Source organism: Coptis chinensis, chromosome 6 (genome assembly GCF_015680905.1).
Source record: "Coptis chinensis isolate HL-2020 chromosome 6, ASM1568090v1, whole genome shotgun sequence".
Taxonomy (NCBI): domain Eukaryota; kingdom Viridiplantae; phylum Streptophyta; class Magnoliopsida; order Ranunculales; family Ranunculaceae; genus Coptis; species Coptis chinensis.
In genome coordinates, this window is record NC_141461.1 from 6,629,645 (window position 1) to 6,639,288 (window position 9,644).

Consider the following 9,644-nt stretch of genomic DNA (forward strand, 5'->3'; position numbering starts at 1 on the left):
ACTCAAGGAGATATGTCTATCTCTGAATATTACAATTCTCTTCGTAGCAAGTGGGAAGAACTGAATATTTATCACCTACTTACTACAGACATAAATCAGTTGAAGAAACAAATAGAGGAATTTCGAGTCTCAAAATTTCTATTTGGGCTACGTCCCGAGTTTGCTAATGTGAAAGCCCAAGTTCAAGCTGAATCTAAGCTCCCTACTCTGTTTGAAGCTTACTCTCGTCTGTCTCGTATTACTGCACCTCCTCCAAGGCACAATGATAGTGCGGCTTTATTGATCCCTCCAAGCATCAATAACAATCTCTTCTCTGGTCGTGGTAATGGAGGTAGAGGGGGTAGAAGGGGTCGTAACCAAGGGAGTGGCTGTGGTCGTGGTATTGGCGGTTTGATCCTTGTGAGTATTGCGGGCGCACAAATCATAGTTCTAATTTTTGTTGGGATATAATAGGACACCCACCTTTGCACAAAGCCAACAATGTCATAGTAGTTGATTAGAAAGTGACTGATTTTCAACGAGTTCAAGAAGACTTTGTAGCCCTGATGAAGCGGATACAAGCTATTCCAGTCAGTTCATCGAGTTCATCCGACCACCCCACTGCGACCCTAGCCGATTAACGTAAAACATGTTTTCATACAAGTGGTAACAACTCTTGGGTTATTGACTCAAGAGCTTTTGATCATATGACAGGTAATCCCCAGTTGTTTTCTAATCTTGAGTATACTCACACACCATCATATGTCACATTAGCAAATGGGGCTAAGGCTAGTATTCTTGGTCGGGGTACTATTCAGTTAACTCGTAATATATCACTTGTCTCTGTCTTGCTTATTCAAAATTTCCCCTTTAATCTATTGTCTGTTCATTATCTCATCCAATCTCTTCACTGTAATGTCATGTTTTCTTTCACTCATGTTGTGTTTTAGGATCTACATACAAAGACACTAGTTGGTGGGGGGTATGAGCACGGGGGAATCTATTATTTTCAAGATGATTATGAGCACTCTCACTAGAAGTAGGCTCTCACAGTCTCAGTCTCTCCTGTTCAATGGCATAGACGTCTTGGTTATCTTCCTCTGGCTAGTTTGCAAAGTTTAGTTCCCAGTATTTCTTCTAGTATTCAGTCTTTAAGTTGTGAAGTTTGTGAGTTAGCTAAACATCGTCGTGCTACTTACAAAAATAGGTTAAATAAGTGTTCTAGTGCTCCCTTTCGCTTTCCAGTCCATGTCCGGGTTGTAGATGTCCGGCCTTTTGGAGCCAAGTATTTTATTACATTTATAGATGATTTCTTTCGTGTTTGTTGGGTATATATTATGGAAAATCGTTCTCAAGTATTCTCTATTTTTCAAAAATTATATGCTGAGATTACTAATCGGTATTCTGCACACATGCATGTTTTTCGAACTGATAATGCCAAAGACTATACCTCTACAATATTCAAGAGTTTTTTAGATGACCATGACATTACACATCAAACCTCCTGTGTGGATACACCTCAACAAAATGGGGTTGCTGAGAGAAAGAACAGACCCATTCTTGAAGTCGCCCGATGCTTAATGTTTCAAACAAATCTCCCAAAGTTTTATTGGGCGAGGCAGTCCCATCGCCACATACTTGATTAATCGTATGCCCTCTAGGTGTTGTTAGCGGAAAAACACCACACTCTGCTCTTTTTCCTGGTCAACCTTCTTTCCATCTTCCCCCTCGCATTTTTGGTTGTGTCTGCTTTGTTCATAATCTTCAGCCGGGTCATAATAAATTAGACTCTCGTGCTATTAAGTGTGTTTTCCTTGGGTATTCATGTACATAGAAAGGGTACAAGTGTTATAGTCCTCATCTACGCAAATCATTTGTCTGTGCTGATGTTACTTTGTTTGAAGATGTCCCGTTTTACTTTTGAGAAGGGAAGATGTCCTCTGAACCATTTGAGGATTGTGTTCTACCATCTGATGTTGTTGAATATGATCTTGGTGTAAATTAGGGAGCTAATAATCCGGTTACTGCAACTGATGTTCAAGTTCGATTAGATGGGCGCTTTGTCGCCTACGATAGCTTTTTTACAGAGGCTGTGTGTCGCCTCTTTGATGTTCGAGTTCCAGTAGATGGAGCACGTGCCGCCTACCACGATGGCCTTTTACAGAGCGCCTCCCCATTTGATGTTCAAGGTCCAGTAGATGGAGCGCGTGCCGCGCCCATTGATGGCCTTACCAGAGCGCGCGCGCGCCCAGTACCTTCAGCTGCAGTTCGAGAGTTTGAGGCCGAAAGTTCAACTGCTCCGCTGCCCTCACCTCTTCCCACTGTGTCTGTGAATCCTATTGTCATTCCATCTGACCTCGATGTTCCTATTGCCCTACGAAAACTTGAACGTCCACCTGCCAGTATGTGTCTTCCTAGTAAGTATGTCCAGTATTCTATTTCTCAGTATGTTTCCACTGATCATTTACCACCATCTTTCAAGTCTTTTGCCACGTTCTTGTTGTCTGTCTTTGTCCCTTCTAACTACAAGGACGCTATATCCCATCCTGGCTGGAAGAAGCAATGGACGAGGAGTTGAGTGCTTTGTATTCTAATGACACTTAGGTCCTTACAGATCTTCCTTCTGGGAAGAAAGCGGTTGCTTGTAAGTGAGTTTTCACTATTAAGCATAATCCGGATGGAACTATTTCTCGTTTAAAGGCTCACCTGGTTACAAAAGGCTTTACCCAGACTTATGGTATTAATTACTCCGAGACATTTTCTCCAGTTGCAAAGCTAGCCTCTGTGTGTATTGTGATTTCTCTTGTTGTTCATCATCACTGGCCTCTGTTTCAGTTGGATGTGAAGAGTGCCTTTTTACATGGAGATCTTCTGGAGGAAATCTATATGGTTCAACCTCCTGGTTTTGTTGCTCAAGGGGGGAAAGTCTGTCGATTAAAAAAGTCTCTTTATGAGCTCAAGCAGTCTCCTAGAGCTTGGTTTGCGAAGTTTATCCTGGTTTTGATGGCTAATGGAATGACTAGGTGTGAATATGATCATTCCGTGTTTTATCGAAAGACCCAGCAAGGGATTATTGTCTTAGTTGTGTATGTTGATGATATCATTGTCACAGGGTCTGACAAACAGGGTATTGATCGACTTAAAGTCAATCTTTCAAGACCGTTCCAGACCAAAGATCTAGGAGAACTAAAATATTTCTTAGGGATTGAAGTTATAAGGTTCCCTGGTGAAATTCATCTCTCACAGAGAAAGTATGTATTAGACCTTTCGAAATGGAGGTGTAATTTAGGAGCTCGCCCAATAGAGACTCCTATGGATTCGAACGACAAACTCCAGTCAGATGTTGGAGAGTTGTATGCCGATATTGAGGGATACCATAGATTGGTGGGAAAGCTGATCTATGCTACTATCACTCGCCCCAATATCTCATTTGCAGTCAATGTGGTATCTCAGTATATGCATGCACCACAGATTCCTCACTACCAGCTATTCGCATTGAGAGGTATTTGAAAGGTTCTCCCGGTCGTGGATTGGTATATCGTTCTAATGGGAATTTTGATGTTGTTGGATATTCAGATGCTGATTATGCAGGATCTGTTTCAGATAGACGATCTACCACTGGGTATTGTACCTTCATTTGTGGAAATTTGGTGACATGGAAGAGTAAAAAGCAAACAGTTGTATCAAAGTCTAGTGCAGAGGCTGAGTATAGAGCTATGGCTCAAAGGACTAGTGAGTTAATGTGGATTCGTAATCTTTTACATGAGTTAGATTTTGAGGTACAGCTACCGATCCCTCTTCATTGTGACAATCAGGCAGCCATTCATATCGCTTCTAATCCAGTATTTCATGAGAGAACTAAGCACATAAAGGTAGATTGCCATTATGTCAGACATAAGGTTGAAACAAAGGAGATAAGTACTCCTTATGTGGCTTCTCGAGATCAGTTAGCTGATATCTTCACCAAACCAGTGATTCATTCAGTTTTGAATTATATTGGCAACAAGCTGGGCATGAGTGATATCTATGCTCCAGCTTGAAGGGGGGTGTTGAAGTATGTAGTGTCAGTCTCACACATTCTATAAGTGTGAAACTGTACCTTATTTAAGTAGTTACTATTTTAGTTAAGTCGATTACTAGTATAAATATATGTATTGTAGGTTATAGTAAAATATACTCAAAACCCTACCTTCTCCTTGTGCCTCCATCTTTTCTTCTTCTTCTTCTACACCACTCAATCACTTTAACCTAATCAGCTAACCACCATATGTATCTCCTAGCATAAATAACAGTTATCATTGAGCAGACCCCATCCTAACTTCATGAGCATAGCTGTGTTGGTGTCTTTGAATCTTCTAACCCCCAGGCCACCTCCCTCTATAGGCTTGCTGGTTTTATCCCACACTAGAGTAATGAGCTTCTTCTTAGATGGATTTCCGGACCAGACAAAGTTTCTAATGATGCTGTCACAATATTCCTTGATGACCCATGAAGGCCACTTGTATATGGCCATATTGTGTACAGGTATGCTGTTTAGTACATGCCTCGCAAGCACTATTCTTCCTTGGAAAGACAACAATTTGCCTGACCATCCTACTGCTTTGCTTCTAATCTTATCCACCAGAGGGGCAAGAGTTACTTTCGTAATCCTTCCAGTAATGAGAGGCACGCCTAAATAGGTCTCGGGCAGCTCCCCTTCCTTGATGCCTAAAGTATTCCGAATGGAGCTTCTTCTTAGATTGGTCATATGGCTGAGAAAGATTCTGCATTTTTCTTTGTTAATGTACTGCCCTGAAGATGCTTGGTACCTGTCCAACATTTTCACTAAATTCTTCAAGTATTTGATGTTAGCATTGCAGAATATAATGATATCATCAGCAAACATCAGATGGGTAGGACTAGAGTAATGAGTTTGTACCACCATCTTTTGAATTTTGTTGTTGCAGACCAACCATTCAATGCCTTTGCTTAAACAATCTTCTGCCAGTGCAAAAAGAAGAGGCGAAAGAGGGTCTCCTTGCCTGAGACCTCTTTCAGCTGAGAAAAAGCCTTTGGGTCCGCCATTAAACATCACTGATATACTATTATTTGTTAGAGCTCCTTGAATTCAAGAGACCCAGGTGCTTAGAGAACCCCATTTGCTTAAGAACTGCCCAGATAAATTCCCAGTGCAACATGTCGAATGCCTAAGAGATGTCGAGTTTAATGATAACATTCCCACCATGCCTTTTCACTTTCAGCTCATTCATGAGTTCAGAAGCCAGTGCGATAGCTTGGTGAGAGTTTCTATTAGCTATAAACCCATATTGCTCTTTTGACACCACTCGAGCTGTTACAGGAACAAGCCGTGAGGCTAGTATCCTTGTAATCACCTTATAAGAGAAGTTGGATAGACATATTGGCCTATATCTTCCAATCTGAGTTGCATTTTTCTCCTTAGGCACCAATATAAGAAAATTGGAGTTAAAACTAGTGGGAACTCTGCCTTTCTTGAAAAAGTATCTGACCGCACCAGTTACCTCTTTACTCACCACTTCCCAACAATGCTGAAAAAATATGCCGCTGAAACTATCTAGTCCAGGAGCACTGTCTGCTTTCCGGATCTCTTCATTTGTAGGAAACTTTACCAGTATCTCCGTTCTCATTTTCTGTAATAGAACTTGGCACTAGCTGCAGCAGGCCGTTATCTATATCAATCTCCTCCTTTTTGAATTTACCTTCATAATGATGGACTATAAACTCTCCAATTTCTTGTTGTGTTCTCAACAGATCCCCATCCTGGTTCTTGATTTCCTTGATCATAGACTTGGCTCTCCTCATGTTTGCTACAACATGAAAATATTTAGCGTTTCTGTCCATATTGGTATAAAATTAATCTCTCTTGACTTCTGTTTCCAGTACAATTCCTCTTGATGCAGTAAGTCTTCCACCAAACATTCTTGTTGCGCTACCACAGATGCAAGAGCTTCATTATCAGTATCTAACTCAAAATTGAGTTGAAAGCTCTCTAGCTTCTTTGTTTCTTCTTCTATTCTGGCGCCTAGTTGCCCGAATACATTCTTGTTCCAGTGCTTAAGAGTTCTTTTCAGTCTCTTGAGCTTTTGAGAAAGGACAAAAAAACTATTTCCTTCAATAGGCTGTCCCCAACACTCTTTGGCCAAGTTCATGATCCACATCTTATAGAACCTGAAGGGAGAGTTGGTGGGTCTAGGGATATCCTCATGCCATCCAAAAATAAATAAGCATTGGAGTCGCCTATAACAACCCAGGGAATACTTGGGTTGTGTTGCAAGGAATACTTGGGTTTCACGTAAACAAGTTTGTTAATGTTGAAATACATTTGTGAAAGAACATTGTAGAAAAGTCGAAACTATAAAACACAATAGTTTTGGCTTTTTAGTTTCAGCTTCGAAGAGTGTCTTTAATAGACAGGGGTAAAAGAAAATATCGCGATCGTTGAAATTTCTTTTGTCGAATTTACACTGCAAAACAACAACAAATACAACAAAATGGTTCTTAGAAAAATATGCTCGAGATGAAAAATACTCTTTTTTCAGGCTTCAGCTGAGGACAAGATGACGATCACAATGTGAATCTCTTTGCTGACAAAACAGGGGAGGAAAAGAAGCCGATGAACAACTTGCAGCCGCCATATATGCATTGGGGAAAAAGAAAGAGTGTGAGGTATTTTATCTCCATAGTTAAACTGGCAAAATGTTTAGAACTGTAACTTTGAGTTGTTTAAATTTTCAATCAAGATCCATTTTATAAATCTATAATGATGTTTTCCAATAATCAAATAAGGTCTTATTTTCTTTTCATTTTTTGTTTCTTTATAACATTTTGCTTTAGATGCTGCCCCACCTCAGAGATAGTAAAACGTAGAAACCAACTTCTATGTTTCCGTCTGCCCAGAAATCTGTATCAGAGAAGTTAAGGAGGGGTTACTGCTGTAGAGAGCTTGAGTCGGTACGAGGCCACACAGAAAAACATTTGTACAAAATAAACGGGGCAACAATCCAAATCAACCATTTAAGTCCATTTATCATCTTACATGTACAAACAAAAACATACACAGTTACACGTTTGAGGCAAAGGCTAGTTCTCAGATTTAGTGATTTAGTGGTTTTCCGGAATAAATTTTCGGTTCGGTTCTTTCATCACATCTGCTAGGTGGGAACCGGCGAACCGGTTCAGTTCTAAACCGGATCATCCTTTAATTTTTTTTTTTTGAAAAAATTGATAATGTGGGGAGTTGAACTCAAACTAAACGATGGTATAAGGTTGAATTTGGTAATTATTAAAAATTTACTAAATAAACATTGAGTCAGAACCATGGTTGAACCATTTTCCGGCCCATCTTCTAGCCACTTAATGCAAACAACACGAGTATAGTATGAGAACCGTTTTTCAAATTTTTAAACCGGTGGGGTTATAATTTAAAAATAATATAAAAACATTAAGGGGTTGAATATAATTTTGGTGTTTTCTAAATTATTTTTTCAAATTTTTAAACTGGTAAATTGTTTAAAAAGAGGAGCTAATTAGAATATAATTTAAAAATAAAATATACAAATAAAACATTAAGTTATGCTGGGATTTGTAATATAATTTGAGCAATTTAGCTACTTTTATTAAAATTACTTTTAATTAAACCGAAAAGGAATATGCTCTGGTTTTCTTTTTCCTACCAGAAATTATTTTCCACCAAAAATTGAAATATAAAGAAAAACAGAATTGCTATTAAAGATAACCAATCTTTCTGCATATCTCTTTGTTGATGTTGGTTTGGACAATTAAAATCAAAGTCATGGAACTCTATATTGATTCTTTATTTTTAGAGAATATAAACTTTAACTTGAAATTGTTAAAAACAAACAGTGGAAAAGCAATAATCAAATATTGTAAAAATTTTCTCTTTGGCTGCTCAAGGGCTGTTGTTTATAATAATTTGAAGATGGCACTTGAACGTGTGGTCATCCTAAAATCATAAAACCACCATGGGTTGAGAGATGGTTCATGTGCTGGTTTTGTCAAATACACTTTGGTTGAGAAATTTTCCACCTAAAAATCCGGCTATCATATAGTGTAGAGATTATTGCTGAAAAGCTCAACGAGGTTGAAGACTTCATTCACTTTGGTGCTGTTTGTCCCTATTGGCGATCTGTTCATCTCGTAAACCACACACTTATGCACCGTCAATTTCCGCTCCTATTGATTCCTACTGATCCTAGCCTCAAAGATACTTGTTTAACTCCGGTGTTTCTACAGTTGCAGAAAAGCTTTTGCTGCCGTAGCTTGGAGATACCAATTCGTCCCGAGTGGGAGTGCCAAGTTCCACCCACGGATGGCTGGTACTAGTGAAAAAGGGCGACTACGGTGATAATACTGATTATGAGGTCTCCATATTCAATCCCTTCTTATCAGTCAATAACGAAATCCGACTTCCCAGTTTAACATGTCGGTGGCGTTTTTGTCGACATTATGGCTTTGGTGACAACTTCGTATATGTGATACACCCAAGGTAGTTCTGTCTGCTGACCCGTTATTGAATCCAAACTATCTAGTAATGGCTATATATATGGCAGAGATGATAGTTTGTCCTTTTTCAAGTCTGGTCTTGAATTTTGGACTGAACTGGGATACGAGGACGTTATGGAATTGGATGGTATAGACTGTACGGCTGCTGAGGACATTATGGGTGGTATATACTATAGGGACCAGTTTTATGTTGTTGCCAAGGCGAGAAGTGTTTTTGCTTTTGATGTCAGTCATTGTCGTCTAAAGGTGTTAAAAAGCTCTTCCCCGCCACCACTGCCATCAAGATATGATTGGATGTGTCTTGCAGAATTGTCTGGGGAATTGTTGCAAATCGTAAGGCAGAGGGATTTGATAGAGGATGGATTAGTAAAGTACGCTACCTTTGGATTCATAGTCTTTAAACTGAACTGTTCGAGAAGAGTGGATTGAGGTGAAGAGCTTAGACGGGCATGGATTGTTTCTTGGCACCAATTTATCCATGTCTCTGTCGACTTCTAGCTTTCCTAAGTGCAATCCAAACTGTATCTACTTTACGGATGATTACTTTAGAAGTTTTAGTGGTAGATGTTGGAGTTATCCATCACATGAGGATGAGGAAGAAGATGAGAGAAACAGATACTGTTCGTGTGAATATGTCGGAGTGTGCACGCACTCAATTTAGCCTGGCCCAAGGTGCGCCAGCGCTCTTGCCGCGAAAAAGAAGATAGTATTTTTTTTTTTTTTTTTTTTTTTATTTTATTTTATTTTATTTTATTTTATTTTTTATTTTTTTTTTTTTTTACCAACCTCTCACGAAACATGTTTACTGAAAATTTGGATGAAAAAATAAGAGGGCGCGCGCGCGCGCTCATTTGTCTATCTGAGAGTGTGCCCGCGCTCATACCTAAACTTGCAGACTTCTATATTTCTATAGTAACCGCGAAATTGCATATTACTATAAAAACTAAAATTAGGTTTTGGAAAACCGAATAGAAACCCAATTTTGAGAGTAATCAAAATTAAGATAAAACCCTTGCAAAGAGAAAAGCTTGTAAGATGAGAGGAGTGATCTAGTAAAGTGGAGAGACTTGAGAGGAGTGATTGTAATCTTCTTTCCCATACTTATAAAATGATTATCTCTTATG

At 39.2% G+C, this 9,644-nt stretch overlaps 1 long non-coding RNA gene across 1 annotated transcript; it reads left to right on the forward strand.

Moving 5' to 3' along the window:
* Positions 1–6,497: 6,497 nt before the first annotated feature.
* LOC147491124 (uncharacterized) lies at positions 6,498–9,238 on the forward strand. The gene is made up of 2 exons (XR_015199691.1): positions 6,498–6,663; positions 8,251–9,238. It is a non-coding gene; the product is annotated as an uncharacterized LOC147491124 (long non-coding RNA).
* Positions 9,239–9,644: the final 406 nt, after the last annotated feature.